This window comes from Salmo salar, chromosome 03 (assembly GCF_965601325.2).
Source record: "Salmo salar chromosome 03, fSalSal1, whole genome shotgun sequence".
Lineage (NCBI taxonomy): Eukaryota > Metazoa > Chordata > Actinopteri > Salmoniformes > Salmonidae > Salmo > Salmo salar.
Window position 1 is genome coordinate 46011371 of NC_138293.1, and position 23641 is coordinate 46035011.

The 23641-nt window shown below is 41.4% G+C and overlaps 1 pseudogene; it reads left to right on the plus strand.

The window, feature by feature from the left end:
- Positions 1–3209: 3209 nt before the first annotated feature.
- On the plus strand, positions 3210–5815 carry LOC106600534 (transcription termination factor 4, mitochondrial-like; annotated as a pseudogene).
- Positions 5816–23641: the final 17826 nt, after the last annotated feature.

Here is a 23641-nt window from a genome sequence, read left to right on the forward strand (position 1 = left end):
CCAGTGCCTTTCCGTTCACCCTCACACTCCTGGGCCGGTCTACACTCAATCATAGGACCTACTGAAGAGATGAATCTTCAGTAAAGACTTAAAGGTCGAGCCCGAGTCTGCGTCTCTCACATGGGTAGGCAGACCATTCCATAAAAATGGAGCTCTATAGGAGAAAGCCCTGCCTCCAGCTGTTTGCTTAGGAGGCCTGCGTCTTGTGACCGTAGCGTACGTGTAGGTATGTACGGCAGGACCAAATCGGAAAGATGGGTAGGAGCAAGCCCATGTAATGCTTTGTAGGTTAGCAGTAAAACCTTGAAATCAATGCCTTAACCTCTCTTGGGAAGGGGGCAGTATTTTCACGGCCGGATGAAAAACGTACCCAAATTAAACGGCCTACTACTCAGGCCCAGGAACTAGAATATGCATATTATTAGTAGATTTGGATAGAAAACACTCTGAAGTTTCTAAAACTGTTTGAATGATGTCTGTGAGTATAACAGAACTCATACGGCGGGCAAAAACCTGAGAAAAATCTAACCAGGAAGTGGGAAATCTGGAGCTTGTAGTCTTTTCAAGTCATTGCCTATCCAACACACAGTGACTTAGGGTTCATTTTGCACTTCCTAAGGCTATCACTAGATGTCAACAGTCTTTAGAACCTAGTTTCAGGCTTTTGCAGTGAACAGAGAGCGAACAAGAAGGCTGGGGAGTTGGTGACTCAGGGAAGGACATGAGTTCATTGGCGCGCATTCACATGATGAGGTAGCTGTGTTCCAAAACGTTTTTCAAGACATTGGAATCGTCCGGTTGGAATATTATTGAAGTTCTATGTTAAAAAGGCCCTAAAGATTGATGCTATACAACGTTTGACATGTTTCAACGAACGTAAATATAACTTTTTGTCGTGAAATTTTGGGCGCGCTTCCTACATTTGGAGTAGCTTACTGAACACGCAAACAACAAGGAGGTATCTGTATTGCTTAGTGTATGTTTCTGAGCGCCGTACTCAGATTATTGCAAAGTGTGCTTTCCCCGTGAAGCTTTTTTGAAATCTGTCACAGCGGTTGCATAAAGGAGATGGTTATCTAAAATTCTTTGAATAACAGTTTCATATTTTATCAACGTTTATGATGAGTATTTTTGTAAATTGTTGTGCTCATTCACCGGCTGTATTGGAGGCAAAATATTTTCTGAACATCACGCGCCAATGTAAAATGCTGTTTTTGGATATAAATATGAACTTTATCGAACATAACATACATGTATTGTCTAACATTGACTCCTAGGAGTGTCATCTGATGAAGATCGTCAAAGGTTAGTGCTTCATTTTAGCTGAATTTCTGGTATTTGTGACCCCTCTCCTGCTTGGAAAATTGCTGTGTGGTTTTTCTTGTGTTGTACCTGTCCTAACATAATCTAATGTTATGCTTTCGCCGTAAAGCCTTTTTGAAATCGGACAATGTGGTTACATTAAGGAGAAGTGTACCTTTTAAAATGGTGTAAAATAATCGTATGTTTCAGAACTTTGAATTATGACATTTTGTTGATTTGAATTTGGCGCTCTGATTTTTTTACTGGCTGTTGAATAGTGTGAACCGTGGGTAGGGAAGCCAGTGTAGGGAGGCTAGCACTGGAGTAATATAATCAAATTTTTTAGTTATAGTCAGGACTCTAGCAGCCGCATTTAGCACTAACTGAAGTTTATTTAGTGCTTTATCCGGGTAGCCAGAAATCTGTCCTTTGGTCTGATGAGTCCAAATTTCAGATTTTTGGTTTCAACCGCCATGCCATTTTGAGACGCAGAGTAGGTGAACGGATTATCTCCACATGTGTTGTTCCCACCGTGAAGTATTGAGGGGAAGGTGTGATGGTGCTTTTCTGGTGACACTGTCTGTGATTCATTTAGAATTCAAGGCACACTTAACTAGCATGGCTACCACAGCAAACTGCAGCGATACGCCATCCCATCTGGTTTACGTTTAGTGGGACTATCATTTGTTTTTCAACAGGACACTGACCCAACACACCTCCAGGCTGTGTAAGGGCTATTTAACCAAGAAGGAGAGTGATGGAGTGATGCATCAGATGACCTGGCCTCCACAATCACCTGACCTCAACCCAATTGAGATGGTTTGGGATGAGTTGGACCGCAGAGTTAAGTAAAAGCAGCCAACAAGTGCTCAGCATATGTGGGAAGTCCGTCAAGACTGTTGGAAAAGAATTCCAGGTAAAGCTGGTTGAGAGAATACCAAGAGTGTGCAAAGCTGTCATCAGGGTAAAGGGTGGCAACTTTGAAGAATCTCAAATATAACATATATTTTGATTTGTTGAACACTCTTTTTGGTTACTACATTATTCCATATGTGTTATTTCATAGTTTTGATGTCTTCACTATTATTCTACAATGTAGAAAATAGTAAAATAAAGAAAAAACCTGGAATAAGTAGGTGTGTCCGAACTTTTGACTGCTACTGTATATATTCTGATCCCCTACTTGCAGGTGAATGCGTAGATTATTATTGAAAACTAGCTAAGTGTTTATATTGTACTATTTTCAACAAAATCACAAATATATGACTGGAACAGGGTTCCGATATGCTAGGGGGTAGTCCAAACAGGATCCTTGGGACTTCCCAACTCTAATGTCACCCAATTGAAGTTTATATTTAAAATGGTAAGGGCATAGATAGAATAATAAGACCGACATTTCACCAGATGTATAAATGTGAAGCATCCGGTTGGCGTTCCCACTCACTACCAAATATAGTCGTGAGAGGAAGCCCAGTGGCCTGCAGTGGGAGAATATGGAATGAGATGGATTTTGGCTGACATTCTGTTAATTTACTCATCAATGAAACATTTGATCTCAATACAGTTTACTGCTCTCAAAACTAAAATGTTACGAGCAGAGTGTACTAAGTTTTGTATTCTTTACCCTTTGCCAGAGTTTCCAAAAATGGTGTTGTTTAGAAGGAGTGCAAAGGCGAATTGAGTTATTGCACACGTGCACTTCACAGCGTAGGCGTTCCCCAACGGAAATATGCAAATGTCGCTAGAACTGTGCTTGGCTCTACCCACCTACTTGCTTGTTCTGCCCACTATGGCTCATTTGTTCCCAATTGAAATGACAGGCTGTAGTCAATCTTGGCATAGTTATAAAAAATATATATATGCAACCTGCCCTGTCCTGAGTCTAAGAACCGTTCTTGGGAGACACAATGTGTGACAACCGGTTTTCAGACAATGCAGACTTTTCTACCAACAACCAGACTAGCACCCAGCATCAGCATACTGACCTGTCACAGCACCAACTGCGGCCGGGCAGGGAGCTATCCCTGCAAGCTCTCCTCGACATGGGCTTCACAGACAACCAGGCAGATCAACTCTTAGCGGCAGCAACCAAGCGTCGAGGAGGGCAGAGTGAACATGCCTCTTCTATTCTCATGGCTCTCATGGCTCTATTCTCATCTAGTGTGTTGGAGAAGTGTCCAGAGTTGTTCTATTGAAGGGCACTCAGCTGCAGCAATGTATGGACAACATGAGGAGACTAGGGCTGCTTGAAGGTGAGAGGATGAACCTCTCTTTGCATTGTGTAACCCTCTCACCAGGCTCGAATATGACTCTCACAATATTAACTTATGTAGAGTGTCTCAACAGCATGGGATGTTAGGTGAGAAGGACATCTCCAATAACAATTCCTATTGTAAACTATCTAGGGTTATGACAATAGGGTATTAACTTCAGATGAAATGATTATAGGTTTCTGTTATAGAATCAGGATAAACTATCCCATGCATTAAATTAAATTGAAACAATCAATGACTCCAGCAAGGCAACATACATAAGGTTCCATATGTGTATTAAAACATTTTCAAACAAATACATTTTCAGACACAACATCAAAAGAAATAAAAAATTATAAACCCCAATGAGTCGTGCACAACCGTGTCCAAATTATTTCAAGTTTGCTTAAATAAACCGTTGGCGCGCGTTGAAGCTAAAAAAAAAAATGATGACACCCAAAAATATCCAGAAGCACCTCACGTTGGGGTTACTCACTACTTAGTAGATATTCCCTCAGCGAAGTATGGCAGTTCCATGCAGGTTTCCACAAAGTCCAAGGCAAGCACAGCTACCCATGCAGACAGTACTCCTTAGCCGTAACCGATATCCCATGGGAACATGAATTTGTTAAGCTTCCCAAGCAATTATCTCCCGGTGTCACACGATGCTAGGCTAACCTCAAGGCTGGCAAATACCTCCACGACGAGACAGTAGCTTCAGTCTTTACTAAGTTTTAACAAAATTATAACAACTCTTTTATAAAATAAAATTGGTATTTCCCTTCATGTCTTAGTAGGTATGGGTTTTGTTCCAGTTCTGTCGTCTTTTATCATTTTTCTTCACCAACGGTCCTAATGTAAAACGTCCATCCCTTTATCAACGTCTTTTCCCTCTCTTTTTTCCCAGGCCTCCCATTAACCAGGTCAACTCCCATTGGCCACAGCTTAACAAGCGACCTTATTGGTCAAAACTTAAACTTCAAAGTAAACCAAACTATTCACTTATACATTAAATAAATATTTCTTCAAAAAGCATAATGCATTAACAACATTACAGTTTAGGAGCAATTCAATCATCTTTTAAATATAATACCAATTAATTATAACAAATAAACTCAATACTTGGTTCAAACAAGGGTATTACAATTGTATAGTCTCAGGTTATCCAGGTTGAGGGTGTTGTTACCACATCACAGTTTGAGATAGGCCTAGAGCTGGATCATAGTGGTTTAAGTGTTATTTATTGTATTTATTCACAAAGCTATTGGATGTGTATGTGCATAACATCTTCCACCCATTTTCCATGGATGCTCTCTAACACAATCTCCCCTGTGTGTCACTTTCTCTCCAGGCAATCTGCAGCGGGTGGTGAGCCACTACCCCCAGATCCTGACCCTTCCTCTGAGGAGGGTTAACACAGTGGCCAGGTTTCTCAGAGAGAAGTGCGCCTTCACTGTCCAGCAGGTCACTGACCTCTTCAGAGACTCTCCAGCCATGGTGCAGGATGACCTGGGAGAGCTGGAGTACAAGTTCCAGGTCAGACTTCACACTCACTGGGTGTTGGGACTAAGATGAAATATTTGAATGGGATTGAAAGCAAATTTTGGCTACAAGGCTTTTTCAAGTCAGACTCACTGGGAATTATAATGATGGAGTAGAAGAGTAAGATAAAAAAAGACAAGGCAATTGAAAGGAGACTTTGTATTCTCAATGCAGTAAAGATATAGTAAATATATTGGTTGATGCTTTAGCTGCAAGACAACTACAAAAACATTTTGCTGATCATTAAGCCTATGTGTTTTTGAGTATGTTTGTCCTTTATGTCAAATATTTGACATTAGTTTTCTTTCTCTTCTTACAACTGTTTTCCCCATCCCTCTCGGCAGTACGCCTACTTCCGCATGGGGCTCAAGCAGACGGAGATGGTGAAGTCCAAGCTGTTCTGGGTAACCATGGCGGCGGTACGCTATTGACACTGCTTCCTGGAGCACTAGGGGCAGTACTAGACCCCCGTCAAGAACGGCCAGACCCTCATCATCAACCCCAAACTTAACGATATCCTCGCCATCGCCGAAGAAACCTACCTCACCGACATCGCCATGGCAACGCTGGAGAAGTTTGAGGTGTTCCAGAAGCTGATGGCAATAGAGTGGCAGGAAGAGGATGATGAGCAGGAGAGGGAAAAGAGAACTAACAGTGATGATGATGATGATGAAGAGGAATATATAAAAAGTTGCTACAGGAGGAGGAGAAAGAGATGAAGGTAAAGATTGTGTGGGAACCTGTGATATCTGAAACAGAATGGACTTTCAAAAAGATCTAGCTACTTATCACTTGAAAATGTAATAAAGTATTTTCATGTTGATTGCTTGACTGTTATTGAGGTTAGTGTGTTGTATGAACATTTAGTACTACTGTGTGTCTGCCGTAAATGACTGTCCACTCATTGAACAAACACACAATTGAAAAAACACTAACATTGGCACAGTTTGGGAACGTGTCCCATCTGATTCTCAAAACTGAGCCTAACTGCCCATTCATTTATTTACTTGTCCAGTTTTCCCTGAGCTGCCAGGTATCCATGGCTACGCTAGGGTAAAGTGAAGTGGCAACCTTGAGGCATATGTTGACTAGTGTGTGTTCCCTGTCAGGGTTGGCCCTAGGCAGCATATGGAGGCTTAGACTTTAGTGTCAATCTGTCCCATTCGGAGATGAGATGATGTCAACACCATGAGAGCTAATAGATAAGAACACTCTGAACTGTTGTGGCTTACACCTGCTCTGTTAGTTTAGTCCCAACTGTCTGGATCGGAGGAGGAGAGTGTGCTTATTTACTGATTCTCTATGGCTGCATTTTATTCCACAAAGCTGTTTCCCTTCCTCTCTTCTATTCTTCCCTTCATGGATGTTACAGGAGTGGATGGGGGAATGTAATATTGCGGAGACTGAAAGTGGGGCTATTGACAGATTTTTTTGGATTCACATTAGCTTTTGCAGAAGCAGCAGCTACTCTTCCAGGGGTCCACAAAAACACAAAACATGACAAGTAACAAAAAACTGATAAACAAGGACAGTCACACAAATGTAAAATAAGATATTCAAACAATACCACAACAAAAATAATACAAACAATACCGGTACAACAAAAAATATTGTTTTTGTGTGTCACCCCATAGTCACAGTCATGAGATGTTGTTTAATCCGTTTTTTTTAAGTACATTTTGCTGTTTGCTTGAGCAATTGGATATGGAAGGGAGTTCAATGTGATCATGGCTCTGTATACTACTGTAAGTTGCCATGAATTCGTTTTGGACTGTGAAGAGACCCCTGGTGGCATGTCTTGTTGGGTATGTCTGGGTGTCTGAGCTGAATTGTTATTTGATTATGCAGACAATCTGGAATTTGAATCACTAATATTTATCATAACTAGGAGATGCAGTTCATTTCTCTTCAACCCTCAACCAGGAAATACTGGTATGCATGTTGTTGATGTTAGTTTTGTATGTGCAGTTAAGGGCAAGGCAAGCTTCTCTGTTTTGAGCCAAATGCAGCTTTGCTAGCTCTTTCTTTGCTGCACTTGACCATATTACCAGGCAGTAATCAAGATGGGACAAGACCAGTGCCTGATCAACTACTACAGTTGATTTTTGTGTCAAACTCAGAACATCTTTTTGTAACAGACATACCTCTCCCCATCTTCACATCGACTTTATCAATATGATTTGACCATGATAATTGACCATCCATAGTTATACCTAGGAGGTTAGCTTCCTCAACTTTCTCAATACCCTTTATGCACAACTCCAGTTGAGGTTTAGGTCTTAGAGAATGTTTTGAACCCAATACAATGCTTTTAGTTTTAGATGTATTTTAGACCAGTTTATTATTAATCACCCATTCTGATACTGAGTGTAGAGTGTGTAATCTCTCTCCAACCATGTGATACATTTTACATTTACATTTTAGTCATTTAGCAGATGCTCTTATCCAGAGCGACTTACAGTAGTGAATGCATAGATTTCATACATTTTTTTTCTCCATACTGGTCCCCCGTGGGAATCGAACCCACAACCCTGGCGTTGCAAACACCATGGTCTACCAACTGAGCCACACCTGATAGCAGGTGATATAAAGCCATAGCAAGTGAGTTTCTTCAATAACAAATTATGATCAACAACATCAAAGGCTGCACTGAAACCTAACAATACAGCTCCAACTATACTCTTATTATCCATTTATTGTAACCAATCAGTCATCTGAGCAGTGCTGTATAAGTTGAGTGCAATTCTCATATGCATGCTGAAAGTCAGTAGTTAACTTCTTCTGTGAAAAATAGCATTGCATTTGGTCAAACACAATTCTCTCTATCAGTTTACCAAGAACAGGCAGAAAACTGATTGGGCGGCTGTTAGAGCCAGCAAAGGGTGATTTAATATTTTTAGGAAGAAGAATTACATTAGCTTCCTTCCACAGGCACACACACACTCCTTTAGGCTTTGGTTAAAGATATAGCAAATAAGGGTAGCAATAGTCTGCTACCATTCTCAATAGTTTCCCATCAAGGTTGTCTATACCTGGTGGTAATACAGTCTGCTACCATTATCAATAGTTTCCCATCTAGGTTTTCTATACCTGGTGGTAATACAGTCTGCTACCATTCTCAATAGTTTCCCATCAAAGTTGTCTATACCTTGTGGTAATACAGTCTGCTACCGTTATCAATAGTTTACCATCTAGGTTGTCTATACCTGGTGGTAATACAGTCTGCTACCATTCTCAATAGTTTCCCATCAAGGTTGTCTATACCTGGTGGTAATACAGTCTGCTACCGTTCTCAATAGTTTACCATCTAGGTTGTCTATACCTGGTGGCTAATACAGCCTGCTACTATTATAAATAGTTTCCCATCAAGGTTGTCTATACCTGGTGGCAATACAGTCTGCTACCATTCTCAATAATTTCCCAACTAGGTTGTCTATACCTTGTGGTAATACAGTCTGCTACCGTTCTCAATTGTTTACCATCTAGGTTGTCTATACCTGGTGGTAATACCATCTGCAACCATTCTCAATAGTTTACCATCTAGGTTGTCTATACCTGGTGGTAATACAGTCTGCTACCATTCTCAATAGTGTCCCATCTAGGTTGTCTATGCTTGGTGGCAATACAGTCTGCTACCATTCTCAATAGTTTCCCATCTAGGTTGTCTATACCTTGTGGTAATACAGTCTGCTAACGTTCTCAATAGTTTACCATCTAGGTTGTCTATACCTGGTGGTAATACAGTCTGCTACCATTATCAATAGTTTCCCATCTAGGTTGTCTATACCTGGTGGCAATACAGTCTGCTAACATTATCTATAGTTTCCCATCTTGGTTGTCTATACCTGGTGGCAAATACAGTCTGCTAACATCCTCAATAGTTAACCATTTAGGTTGTCTATACCTGGGGGTAATACAGCCTGCTACCATTCTCAATAGTTTCCCATCAAGGTTGTCTATACCTGGGGGTAATACAGTCTGCTACCATTATCAATAGTTTTCCATCAAGGTTGTCTATACCTGGTGGTAATACAGTCTGCTACCTTTCTCAATAGTTTACCATCTAGGTTGTCTATACCTGGTGGTAATACAGTCTGCTACCACCATCAATAGTTTCCCATCTAGGTTGTCTATACCTGGTGGCAATACAGTCTGCTAACATTATCTATAGTTTCCCATCTTGGTTGTCTATACCTGGTGGCAAATACAGTCTGCTAACATCCTCAATAGTTAACCATTTAGGTTGTCTATACCTGGGGGTAATACAGCCTGCTACCATTCTCAATAGTTTCCCATCAAGGTTGTCTATACCTGGGGGTAATACAGTCTGCTACCATTATCAATAGTTTTCCATCAAGGTTGTCTATACCTGGTGGTAATACAGTCTGCTACCTTTCTCAATAGTTTACCATCTAGGTTGTCTATACCTGGTGGTAATACAGTCTGCTACCATTCATCAATAGTTTCCCATCTAGGTTGTCTATACCTGGTGGTAATACAGTCTGCTACCGTTCTCAATAGTTTCCCATCTAGGTTGTCTATACCTGGTGGTAATACAGTCTGCTACCATTATCAATAGTTTCCCATCTATGCTGTCTATACCTGGTGGTAATACAGTCTGCTACCATTATCAATAGTTTCCCATCTAGGTTTTCTATACCTGGTGGTAATACAGTCTGCTACCATTCTCAATAGTTTCCCATCAAAGTTGTCTATACCTTGTGGCAATACAGTCTGCTACTATTATAAATAGTTTCCCATCAAGGTTGTCTATACCTGGTGGCAATACAGTCTGCTACCATTCTCAATAATTTCCCAACTAGGTTGTCTATACCTTGTGGTAATACAGTCTGCTACCGTTCTCAATTGTTTACCATCTAGGTTGTCTATACCTGGTGGTAATACCATCTGCAACCATTCTCAATAGTTTACCATCTAGGTTGTCTATACCTGGTGGTAATACAGTCTGCTACCATTCTCAATAGTGTCCCATCTAGGTTGTCTATGCTTGGTGGCAATACAGTCTTCTACCAATCGCAATAGTTTCCCATCTAGGTTGTCTATACCTGGTGGTAATACCATCTGCAACCATTCTCAATAGTTTACCATCTAGGTTGTCTATACCTGGTGGTAATACAGTCTGCTACCATTCTCAATAGTGTCCCATCTAGGTTGTCTATGCTTGGTGGCAATACAGTCTGCTACCAATCTCATTAGTTTCCCATCTAGGTTGTCTATATCTGGTAGTAATACAGTCTGCTACCGTTCTCAATAGTTTCCGATCTAGGTTGTCTATACCTGTTGGTAATACAGTCTGCTACCATTATCAATAGTTTCCCATCTAGGTTGTCTATACCTGGTGGTAATACAGTCTGCTACCATTATCAATAGTTTCCCATCTAGGTTGTCTATACCTGTTGGTAATACAGTCTGCTACCGTTCTCAATAGTTTCCCATCAAAGTTGTCTATACCTTGTGGTAATACAGTCTTCTACCATTATCAATAGTTTTCCATCAAGGTTGTCTATACCTGTTGGTAATACAGTCTGCTACCTTTCTCAATAGTTTACCATCTAGGTTGTCTATACCTGGTGACAATACAGTCTGCTACCATTATCAATAGTTTCCCATCTTGGTTGTCTATACCTGGTGGCAATACAGTCTGCTACCATCCTCAATAGTTAACCATTTAGGTTGTCTATACCTGGTGGTAATACAGTCTGCTACCATTATCAATAGTTTTCCATCAAGGTTGTCTATACCTGGTGGTAATACAGTCTGCTACCATTCTCAATAGTGTCCCATCTAGGTTGTCTATGCTTGGTGGCAATACAGTCTTCTACCAATCGCAATAGTTTCCCATCTAGGTTGTCTATACCTGGTGGTAATACATTCTGCTACCGTTCTCAATAGTTACCCATCTAGATTGTCTATACCTGGTGGTAATACAGTCTGCTACCATTCTCAATAGTGTCCCATCTAGGTTGTCTATACCTGGTGGTAATACAGTGTGCTACCATTATCAATAGTTTCCCATCTAGGTTGTCTATACCTGGTGGTAATACAGTCTGCTACAATTATCAATAGTTTCCCATCAAGGTTTTCTATACCTGGTGGCAATACAGTCTGCTACCATTATCAATAGATTCCCATCTAGGTTGTCTATACATGGTGGTAATACAGTCTGCTACCATTCTCAATAGTTTCCCATCTAGGTTGTCTATACCTGGTGGCAATACAGTCTGCTACCGTTCTCAATAGTTTACCATCTAGGTTGTCTATACCTGCTGGTAATACAATCTGCTACCATTATCAATAGTTTTCCATCATCGTTGTCTATACCTGGTGGCAATACAGTCTGCTACCATTCTCAATAGTTTCCCATCAAAGTTGTCTATACCTTGTGGTAATACAGTCTGCTACCATTCTCAATAGTGTCCCATCTAGGTTGTCTATGCTTGGTGGCAATACAGTCTGCTACCAATCTCAATAGTTTCCCATCAAGGTTGTCTATACCTGGTGGTAATACAGTCTGCTACCGTTCTCAATAGTTTCCATCTAGGTTGTCTATACCTGGTGGTAATACAGTCTGCTACCATTATCAATAGTGTCCCATCTAGGTTGTCTATACCTGGTGGTAATACAATCTGCTACCACCAGCAATAGTTTTCCATCATAGTTGTCTATACCTGGTGTCAATACAGTCTGCTACCATTCTCAATAGTTTCCCATCAAGGTTTTCTATACCTTGTGGTAATACAGTCTGCTACCATTATCAATAGTTTCCCATCAAGGTTTTCTATACCTGGTGGCAATACAGTCTGCTACCATTAACAATAGTTTCCCATCTAGGTTGTCTATACCTGGTGGCTTATCATTATTGATGTATAACAATAGTTTTTCCACCTCTCCCAGACTATCTTCAAAATTCAAAACAGCATTCCTTCTAATTAATTATTAGATAATTTATACAAAAATATGTTGATTTAGCCTTACATCAACCATGTTTCTGAGATCTGTGATAGGGAGTGGTTAAGGCTAAAGGGGAGATACATTTCTCTCTGGAATGAAACTCAGCCCATGTCTCTGTGAAACAGCTACAGTAAGTGGCCATGTCTTTATACATCCCTGTGTTACTGTATCTTCTATGAGTCAACAGAGCTGATAAGGTCAGTCAGTCAGTCGCTGGATCATTGATTTAATCCTCGCAAGGCTGCCGGACCAGATGGCATCCCGAGCCGCTTCCTCAGAGCATGCGCAGACCAGCTGGCTAGAGTGCTTACAGACATATTCAATCTCTTCCTATCCCAGTCTGCTGTCCTTACTTGCTTCATGATGTCCACCATTGTTCCTGTACCCAAGAAAGCAAAGGTAACTGAACTAAATGACTATCGACCTGTCATCATGAAGTGCTTTGAGAGGCTAGCTAAGAATCATATCACCTCTACCTTACCTGACACCCTTGACCCATTTCAATTTGCTTATTGCCCCCAATAGATCCACAGAAGATGCAATCGCCATCGCACTGCACACTGCCCTATCCCATCTCGACAAGAGGAATGCTTATGTAACAATGCTGTTCATTGACTATAGCTCAGCATTCAACACCAAGCTCATCATTAAGTTTGGGGGCCCTGGGTCTGAACTCCGCCCAGTGCAACTTCCTGACGGGCCACCCCCAGGTGGTGAAGGTAGGAAACAACACCTCCACTTCGCTGATCCTCAACACAGGGGCCCCACAAGGGTGCATGCTCAGCCCCCTCCTGTACTCCCTGTTCACCCATGACTGTGTGGCCACGCACGCCTCCAACTCAATCATCAAGTTTGCAGACATGACCACAGTAATAGGCCTGATCACCAACAATGACGAGACAGCCTACAGGGAGGAGGTGAGGGCCCTGGGAGAGTGGTGCCAGGAAAATAACCTCTCACTCAATGTCACCAAACCAAAGGAGCTAATCGTGGACTTTAGGAAACAGCAGAGGGAGCATGCCCCTATCCATATCGACGGGACCGCAGGGAGAAGGTGGAAAGCTTCAAATTCCTCAGCGTACACATCACTGACAATCTGAAATGGTCCACCCAGACAGACAGTGTGGTGAAGAAGGCACAACAGCACCTCTTCACCCTCAAGAGGCTGAAGAAATTTGGCTTGGCACCTAAAACCCTCACAAACTTTTACAGATGCACAATTGAGAGCATCCTGTCAGGCTGTATCACCGCCTGGTACAGCAACTGCACCACCTACAACCACAGGGCTCTCCAGAAGGTGGTGCAGCCTGCCCAATGCATCACTGGGGGCAAACTGCCTGCCCTCAAGGACACCTACAGCACCCGATGCCACAGGAAGGCCAAGAAGATCATCAAGGACATCAACCACCTGAACCACGGCCTGTTCACCCCGTTATCATCCAGAAGGCGAGGTCAGGAGGAAACTAATGTCATATTGTTTGTTATTTTGTAATGTTATTAAAAACTGTATAAACCAAATATTGTAACTTAGGAAGGAAACCCCCTTCAGCTGTCTTCATCCAAGTTTTCATCCAATCTGATGTGAATACAATATGAAGAATGGTGAAGGTATTTTTGTTAAGATATTAATGCGATATTGGTTTTCTAATGAGATATGTTTTTTTGATACACTTTGCACATTAAGTAGACATTCCCCGAGTGAGGTAAGAGAGCTTGTCAGTCTGATGAACCGCGCTTTTCGGCCAGAGTGCTTAAAAGGACTGGCTAAGAATTAACATATATATTTTTTATTTTTTTTATTTCACCGTTATTTAACCAGGTAGGCCAGTTGAGAGCAAGTTCTCATTTACTAGTGCGACCTGGCCAAGATAAAGCAAAGCAGTGCGACAAACAACAACACAGAGTAACACATTGACTAAACAAACATACAGTCAATAACACAATATAAAAAAATCTATATACAGTGTGTGGAAATGAGGTAAGATAAGGGAGGTAAGGCAATAAATAGGCCGTAGTGCCGAAGTAATTACAATTTAGCAACTAAACACTGGAGTGATCAATGTGCAGAAGATGAATGTGCAAGTAGAGATAGTGGGGTTCAATGGAGCAACAAATTTAAAAAACAATATGGGTGTGAGGTAGTTGGATGGGCTATTCACAGATGGGCTACATGCAGGTGCAATGATCTGTGAGCTGCTCTGACAGCTGATGCTTAAAGTTAGTGAGGGAGATATGAGTCTCCAGCTTCAGTGATATTTGCAATTTGTTCCACTCATTGGCAGCAGAGAACTGGAAGGAAAGGTGGCCAAAAGAGGAAATGGCTTTGGGGGTGACCAGTGAAATATATCTGCTGGAGCGCATGCTATGGGTGGGTGCTGCTATGGTGACCAGTGAGCTGAGATAAGGCAGGGCTTTACCTAGCAAAGACTTATAGATGACCTGGAGCCAGTGGGTTTGGCGAAGAATATGAAGCGAGGGCCAGCCAACGAGAGCATACAGGTCGCAGTGGTGGGTAGTATATGGGGCTTTGGTGACAAAAACGGATGGCACTGTGATAGACTACATCCAATTTGCTAAGTAGAGTGCTGGAGGCTATTTTGTAAATGACATCGCCGAAGTCAAGGATCGGTAGGATAGTCAGTTTTACAAGGGTATGTTTGGCAGCATGAGTGAAGGATGCTTTGTTGCGAAATAGGAAGCCGATTCTAGATTTAATTTTGGATTGGAGATGCTTAATGTGAGTCTGGAAGGAGAGTTTACAGTCTAACCAGACACCTAGGTATTTGTAGTTGTCCACATGATCTAAGTCAGAACCGTCCAGAGTAGTGATGCTGGACGGGCGGGCAGGTGCGGGCAACGATCAGCTGAAGAGCATGCATTTAGTTTTACTTGCATTTAAGAGCAGTTGGAGGCCACGGAAGGAGAGTTGTATGGCATTGAAGCTCGTCTGGAGGTTAGTTAACACAGTGTCCAAAGAAGGGCCAGATGTATTCAGAATGGTGTTGTCTGCGTAGAGGTGGATCAGAGAATAACCAGCAGCAAGAGCGACATCATTGATGTATACAGAGAAAAGAGTCGGCCTGAGAATTGAACCCTGTGGCACCCCCATAGAGACTGCCAGAGGTCCGGACAACAGGCCCTCCAATTTGACACACTGAACTCTGTCTGAGAAGTAGTTGGTGAACCAGGCAAGGCAGACATTTGAGAAACCAAGGCTGTTGAGTCTGCCAATAAGAAAGTGGTGATTGACAGAGTCGAAAGCATTGGCCAGGTCGATGAATACGGCTGCACAGTATTGTCTTTTATCGATGGCGGTTATGATATCATTTAGGACCTTGAGCGTGGCTGAGGTGCACCCATGACCAGCTCGGAAACCAGATTGCATAGCGGAGAAGGTACGGTGGGATTCGAAATTGCCGGTGATCTGTTTGTTAACTTGGCTTTCGAAGACCTTGGAAAGGCAGGGTAGGATAGATATAGGTCTGTAACAGTTTGGGTCTAGAGCGTCTCCCCGTTGGAAGAGGGGGATGACTGCTGCAGCTTTCCAATATTTTGGGATCTCAGACGATATGAAAGAGAGATTGAACAGGCTAGTAATAGGGGTTGCAACAATTGCGGTGGATCATTTAAATAGAGAGGGTCCAGATTGTCTAGCCCAGCTCATTTGTAGGGGTCCAGATTTTGCAACTCTTTCAGAACATCGGCTATCTGGATTTGGGTGAAGGACAAATGGGTGAGGCTTGGGCAAGATACTGTGGGGGGTGCAGGGCTGTTGACCGGGGTAGGGGTAGCCAGGTGGAAAGCATGGCCAGCCGTAGAGAAATGCTGGTTGAATTCTCAATTATTGTGGATTTATCGGTGGTGACAGTGTTACCTAGCCTCAGTGCAGTGGGCAGTTGGGAGGAGGTTCTCTTATTCTCCATGGACTTTACAGTGTCCCAGAACTTTTTGGAATTAGTGCTACAGGATGCAAATTTCTGTTTGAAAAAGCTAGCCTTTGCTTTCCTAACTGCCTGTCTATATTGGTTCCTAACTTCCCTGAAAAGTTGCATATCGCGGGGGCTATTCGATGATAATGCAGTTCGCCACAGGATGTTTTTGTGCTGGTCAAGGATATATCTGTTCCGGGTTCTACATTTTTTGAATGGGGCATGCTTATTTAAGATGGTGAGGAAAGTACTTTTAAAGAATAACCAGACATCCTCTACTGACGGAATGAGGTAAATATCCTTCCAGGATACCCAGGCCAGGTCGATTAGAAAGGCCTGCTCGCTGAAGTGTTTTAGGGAGCATTTGACAGTGATGAGGGGTGGTCGCTTGACCACAGACCCATTATGGACGCAGGCAATGAGGCAGTGATCGCTGAGATACTTGTTGAAGACAGCAGAGGTGTATTTAGAGGGAAGGTTGGTCAGGATGATATCTATGAGGGTGCCTGTGTTTATAGATTTGGGGTTGTACCTGGTAGGTTCATTTATTATTTGTGTGAGATTGAGGGCATCTAGCTTAGATTGTAGGACGGTCGGGGTGTTAAGCATGTCCCAGTTTAGGTCACCTAACTGTACGAGCTCTGAAGATAGATGGCGGCAATCAATTCACATATGGTGTCCAGGGCACTGCTGGGGACTGAAGGTGGTTTATAACAAGTGGCAACGGTGAGAGACTTGTTTCTGGAAAGGTGGATTTTTAGAAGTAGAAGCTCTATTTGTTTGGGCACAGACCTGGATAGTATGAACTGCTACACCCTCTTGGAATCTATGTCAGACCAGAAAAACATGAGACCGTAGTTCACATGTTTGAAATGGTTGAAACACTCATCCTCAACACGGGGTGAAGAAAATGTACTTACCAGACCAGGACACCGCCAGTCTACAGCTGCGCATGTAAAGTGGTTTGGAACTTTGACCATCTACCAGAGGAAGAGGAGAAGAAAACTCCCCTCTCAGACAATCACTGGTACAGCCAAGTAGCTGTTCTTAGGAAACAGCCCATTGGAGACCGGACAACTAAGGAGAAGGACTGTGTGACCTCTGGTGGACAATCAGAGCATGTACAAGTGGCCCACAGGAAAGGCTCACCAACATTCTTCCAAAGGAGGGCTCATTCCCGACAGAGAAACGGCAAACGGCAATCAACAGGTAAATACATTCATTACTTCATATTCCAAACGGGCAGAGGTTCATGTGCAAGGTATATGATTAATGTGAGGACAGTCCTTGAATGTATCCATGATAAATGTCCCTTTCTCTCACTCTTTTCCACACCCCCTGATATGAGGTAATGATTAATAAGTGACTGTTATCGATATATAACTTATATATCTTCTAGAGTTTAATTCAGGAAATGGTAACTCGTTAAAAAACAAGTTCTTCCGTGGTGCCCCAATCCTAATTAGTTAATTGTTACACGATTAATTTAATTGGGTAACAATTAAACATAGTTAAATAAATAACAGTCATCAGATTAATAGTAAAGTCACGACATATTGGAGCCCCCATGCGAGGAATCTAAGATAGAATTAAGCCTTGCTCTTGACTTCAGCCTATATGAATTGGGTAGCAAATTACGTTATATACACCATTAGAGCCGTAGGCAGGAGTGTGGTGGAGATTTGAACAAGATACTAGGAATTGTCACGGCTGTTTGAATGATCGGACCAAAATGCAGCGTCGGTTTCGTTCCACATATTTATTAAAATGTGAAACTTAATGCAATACAAAAAACTTAAGGACAAAACAACAAACCGTGACGCAGGAGGAACAAACACACTCACAAAATATAATCACCCACAAAACACAAGTGGGACAAACATCAACTTAAATATGACCTCCAATTAGAGACAACGACAACGGGCTGCCTCTAATTGGAGGTCATGCCAAACAAAAACCAACCTAGAAATACATAACTAGATACTAAACATAGAAATACAAAAACAGACAAACACCCCCTGTCACGCCCTGACCTACTCTACCATAGAAAATAACAACTTACTATGGTCAGGACGTGACAGGAATATTCCCCTCTGGTGTTGCATACTGAGTAAGGATCAGTGTTGGGTGAATTATGAAATTTCTAGGGCTAGGACATATGATCCAGCCTGTGATGGAAATTTGAGAATATATATTAACCTGGCCAAAGCGAAGTATTGTCTGATTAATCATTAGCATTGATTAATCAATTAAATTTGCATTTGCAAATTGACGTCCAACTCCCACATTACTGATCCAGTATTGATTCATTAACGTCTATAAATAGATTTAAATCATTTTTGCAGCTTCCAACAACTCAAAACCCAAACTTTAAAAAAATAATAAATATATATATGTACAGTTGAAGTCGGAAGTTTACATACACTTAGGTTGGAGTCATTAAAACTCGTTTTTCAACCACTCCACACATTTCTTGTTAACAAACTATAGTTTTGGCAAGTCGGTTAAGACATCTACTTTGTGCATGACAAGAAATTGTTCCAACAATTGTTTACAGACAGATTATTTCACTTATAATTCACTGTATCACAATTCCAGTTGGTCAGAAGTTTACATACCATACCCTAAGTTGACTGTGCCTTTAAACAGCTTGGAAAATTCCATTAGAACATTTCAAAAGGGTTTTCTAATGATCAATTAGCCTTTTAAAATTATAGACTTGGATTAGCTAACACAACGTGCCATTGGAACACAGGAGTGATGGTTGCTGATAATGGGCCTTTGTACGCCTATGTAGTTATTCCATGAAAAATCTGCCGTTTCCAGCTACAATAGTAATTTACAACATTAATAACAATGTCTACAATGTATTTCTGATGTTATTTTAATGGACAAAAAATGTGCTTTTCCCTCTCTAGGCTAGGCGGGACGAATTCGTCCCACCTACGTAACAGCCACGGCTATCCTGTGGCGCGATTTTCAAAACCTTAAAAATCCTATTACTTCAATTTCTCAAACATATGACTATTTTACAGCCATTTAAAGATAAGACTCTCGTTAATCTAACCACACTGTCCGATTTCAAAAAGGCTTTACAACGAAAGCAAAACATTAGATTATGTCAGCAGAGTACCAAGCCAGAAATAATCAGACACCCATTTTTCAAGCCAGCATATAATGTCACCAAAACCCAGAAGACAGCTAAATGCAGCACTCACCTTTGATGATCTTCATCAGATGACAACCCTAGGACATTATGTTATACAATACATGCATGTTTTGTTCAATCAAGTTCATATTTATATCAAAAACCAGCTTTTTACATTAGCATGTGACGTTCAGAACTAGCATACCCCCCGCAAACTTCCGGGGAATTCGCTAACATTTTACTAAATTACTCACGATAAACGTTCACAAAAAGCATAACAATTATTTTAAGAATTATAGATACAGACCTCCTCTATGCACTCGATATGTCCGATTTTAAAATAGCTTTTTGGTGAAAGCACATTTTGCAATATTCTAAGTACATAGCCCAGGCATCACGGGCTCGCTATTTAGACACCCGGCAAGTTTAGCACTCACCATAATCATATTTACTATTATAAAAATTTCATTACCTTTTGTTGTCTTCGTCAGAATACACACCCAGGACAGCTACTTCAATAACAAATGTTGGTTTGGTCCAAAATAATCCATCGTTATATCCGAATAGCGGCGTTTTGTTCGTGCGTTCCAGACACTATCCGAAATAGTAAAGAAGTGTCACGCGCTTGGCGCAATTCGTGACAATAAAATTCTAAGTATTCCATTACCGTACTTCGAAGCATGTCAACCGCTGTTTAAAATCAATTTTTACGACATTTTTCTCGTAGAAAAGCGATAATATTCCGACAGGGAATCTCCTTTTCGGCAAACAGAGGAAAAAATCCCAAAGGCGGGGGCGGTCGGGGTCACGCGCATAAGCCAGTGTCTCTTGATCGGCCACTTGAGAAAGGCGATAATGTGTTTCAGCCTGGGGCTGGAATGACGACATTCTGTTTTTTCCCGGGCTCTGAGCGCCTATGGACGATGTGGGAAGTGTCACGTTAGAGCAGAGATCCTTAGTAAATGATAGAGATGGAAAAGAAGTTCAACAAATGGTCAGACAGGCCACTTCCTGTAAAGGAATCTCTCAGGTTTTGACCTGCCATTTGAGTTCTGTTATACTCACAGACACCATTCAAACAGTTTTAGAAAATTTAGGGTGTTTTCTATCCATATGTAATAAGTATATGCATATTCTAGTTACTGAGTAGGAGTGGTAACCAGATTAAATCGGGTATGTTTTTTATCCAGCCGTGTCAATGCTGCCCCCTAGCCCTAAACAAGGACATTTCTAAGTGACCCCAAACTTTTGAACGGTAGTGTACGTTTTCTCAACAACAGGTTATGGTCAATAATATCAAAGGCTTCACTGAAATCTAACTGTACAGCTCCCACAATCTTATTATTATCAATTTATTTCAACCATTTGTGTCATTGCAGTACATGTTGAGTGCCCTTCTCTATAATCATGCTGAAAGTCTGTTGTTATATATAAATGTTATATTTGGTCAAACACAATTTTTTTCCAAAAGTTTGCTAAGAGCTGGCAGCAAGCTTATAGGTCTGCTGTTATAACCAGTAAAGGTTGCTTTACCACTCTTGGGTAGCAGAATTACGTTGGCTTCCCTCCAGGCCTAAGGACAAAGCCTTTCCTCTAGGCTCAGATAAAAAAATATGACAGATAGGAGTGGCTTTAGAGTCAGTTACCATCCTCAGTAGATTTCCATCTAAGTTGTCAATGCCAGGAGGTTTGTCATTATTGATCGATAACAATAATTTTTCCACCTCTCCCACACTAACTTTACAAAATTCAAACTTGCAATGCTTTTCTTTCATTATTTGTTTTTTATGCATGAATACAATTGCTCACTGTTCTTTGTTGGCATTTCCTACCTAAGTTTACCCACTTTGCCAATGAAATATCATTAAAATAATTGGCAACATCAAATGGTTTTGTGATGAATATTCCATCTGATTCGATGAAAAAAGGAGTTGTATTTGTCTTTCTGCCCATAATTTCATTTGAAGTACTCCAAAGTTGTTTTCCATCATTCTTTATATCATTTGTATTGGCTTCATAACACAGTTTCTTCTTCTTTTTGTTGAGTTTAGTCACATCATTTCTAAATGTTCAGTAAGTAAGCCAGTCAGATGTGCAGCCAAACGTATTAGCCACTCCTTTTGCCCCATCTCTTTCAACTATACATTTGATTCCTCATCAATCCATGGAGCCTTAACAGTTCTAATAGTCCGTTTCTTAACAGGTGCATGTTTATCAATAATTGGAAGAAGCAATTTCATAAATTCATCAAGTGCAGTGTCTGGATGCTCGTCATTAATCACATCAGACATTGAAATCTTTTTAACATCATCCACATACTAAGAGCTACAGCAAAGTCTTTTGTATGATCTCTTATACACTATTTTAGGCCCAGCTGTTGAAACTTTGGCATTCCTGGATATAGCCACTATATTGTGATCACTGCATCCAATGGGTACAGATATAGCTTTAGAACAAAGTTCTACAGTATTAGTAAAAAATGTGATCGATACATGTGGATGATCTTGCTCCTGGAGTGTTTGTAAACACCCTGATAGGTTGATTAATAACCTGAACCAGAATACAGGCACTGGTTACAGTAAGAAGCTTCCTCTTGAGCGGACAGCTTATATTCAGGTCCCCAAGAAAGTAGACCTCTCTGTTTACATCACATACACTATCAAGCAATTCACACATATTATTTAGATACTGACTGTTAGCACTTGGTGCTCTATAGCAACACTCCGAAAGAGAAGGCTTTAGATGTGCCAAGTGAACCTGCAACCACAACAACTCAATAACACTTGACATAAGATCTTCTCTAAGCATTACAGGGATATGACTCTGAATATATACAGTTACACCTCCCCCATAAGCATTTCTGTCTCTTCAATAGATGTTTTATCTTTGTATTGCTACTTCTGTACCATCAAATGAATTATCTAAGTGAGTCAGAAATGGCAAATGTATGAATGTTATCTGATGTTAGCAAGTTATTGATTTCATGAACCTTATTTCTAAGGCTACATATATTAATATGGGCTATTTTCAGCCCTTTCCTGGGTAGCTTATCAGAGATAGACATAATACTGAAAAGAGCAAACACAGCAAGAGAATAAAATATACATTCAGCAGTCCATTAATCAATTGGTGTGTGTATATGTGTGTGTGCTGCGGGGTTAAAGCTACGAACCCATAGGCGTGGCTCTCTTATCCCTTCCAGGCTTCTGGGATGGAGGGTGGCAATGAGCCTGTCATAGCGGATGTAAGCAATGTCCCCATGCGCTCTGGCAGCTTCGTGGCTGGGATCAGCTCTTTCCTGTTCTGGAACAGGAATGGAAGAGCTATTGCCATTCAAATAAATGTTTCTGTCAAACATGTATCCCCGCTTCATTAACTACTTGGGCCCTACAGCCCACGTTGGTTTGCCAATCTCAGAACTTAGAGAGCTTGCAGGCACAGCTTTTGTGGCATCAAAGAGCCTTGACATCTCAGGTTTTGAGAATTGAACAGGAGCACTCACCCTAGTTAGAGGGTGCGTTAACAGAGATAGGAGCGTTGAGAGATGATGCACAACAAAGGTTGTGAAACCACGAAACCACGATACCAATAACCACCACGGTCAAAATAGCTATAAAGTACATCACCAGCGAAATGACTACCACTAAAATCAACCTGATCGCTAAGTTCCTGCACCCTACCCACACAAAGTGTCAAGGGTAACAAAAGGTTCAATGACAACCCAAGCATAGACCAATACTCTCTAGAAGCTTTGCTCAGAGAAGTACAAAACTGCCAAAATCATGACTAGGCGTGGATTTGCCGGACAACAGGTTTGACAAAATGTACACCATTTGCGATGTTGTAAACAATCAAATTACTCCCGCTCTCACTCGAGACCCTATCCAGGGCCCAATAGATCAAGAAACAAGCCTTGTACTATAGACTCAGGAACAAATATTGCGACGCACAAAGTAAACATCACAATAGCCAATTCCACTCAAACTCCGATGAGTCGATCTGTTTTAACCATGAACACAGATGACACATCACGCCGTTGCCAACGTTCACTCCACTTTGTGGGGAATATGATCACAAACCGCAACTCAAAGAGGCCATACCTCAAAACAGTCCTGGAGGACTGCTTAACCTGTAATGCGCTAATTGATTTGGTCTCGACAATATCGCTTACCTCTCAAACATTGTTCAATGATCTCAAAAGGGCTTTGAACTCAGCTAAACATTGGTAAAAATGGAACGATGCGACACTAAACTTCGAGGTTTCACTCAGACTACCTCGCCTCTCACATTGAGACTCATGCTGAAACTAAACTTCAAAGACATATCACTTGTTCACCCTGTGTATGTTACCAGCCTTGAAACTGAACACCTGCTACTCGGAGCAGACTTGATGGATCGTTTGATGCCACTAATGGACTGGAAAACCAACCAAATATGGTCATAGGTAACCGTGCCGTCTCCACTGACCACACTGTCTTCTCATAAAGCTAGCTGCA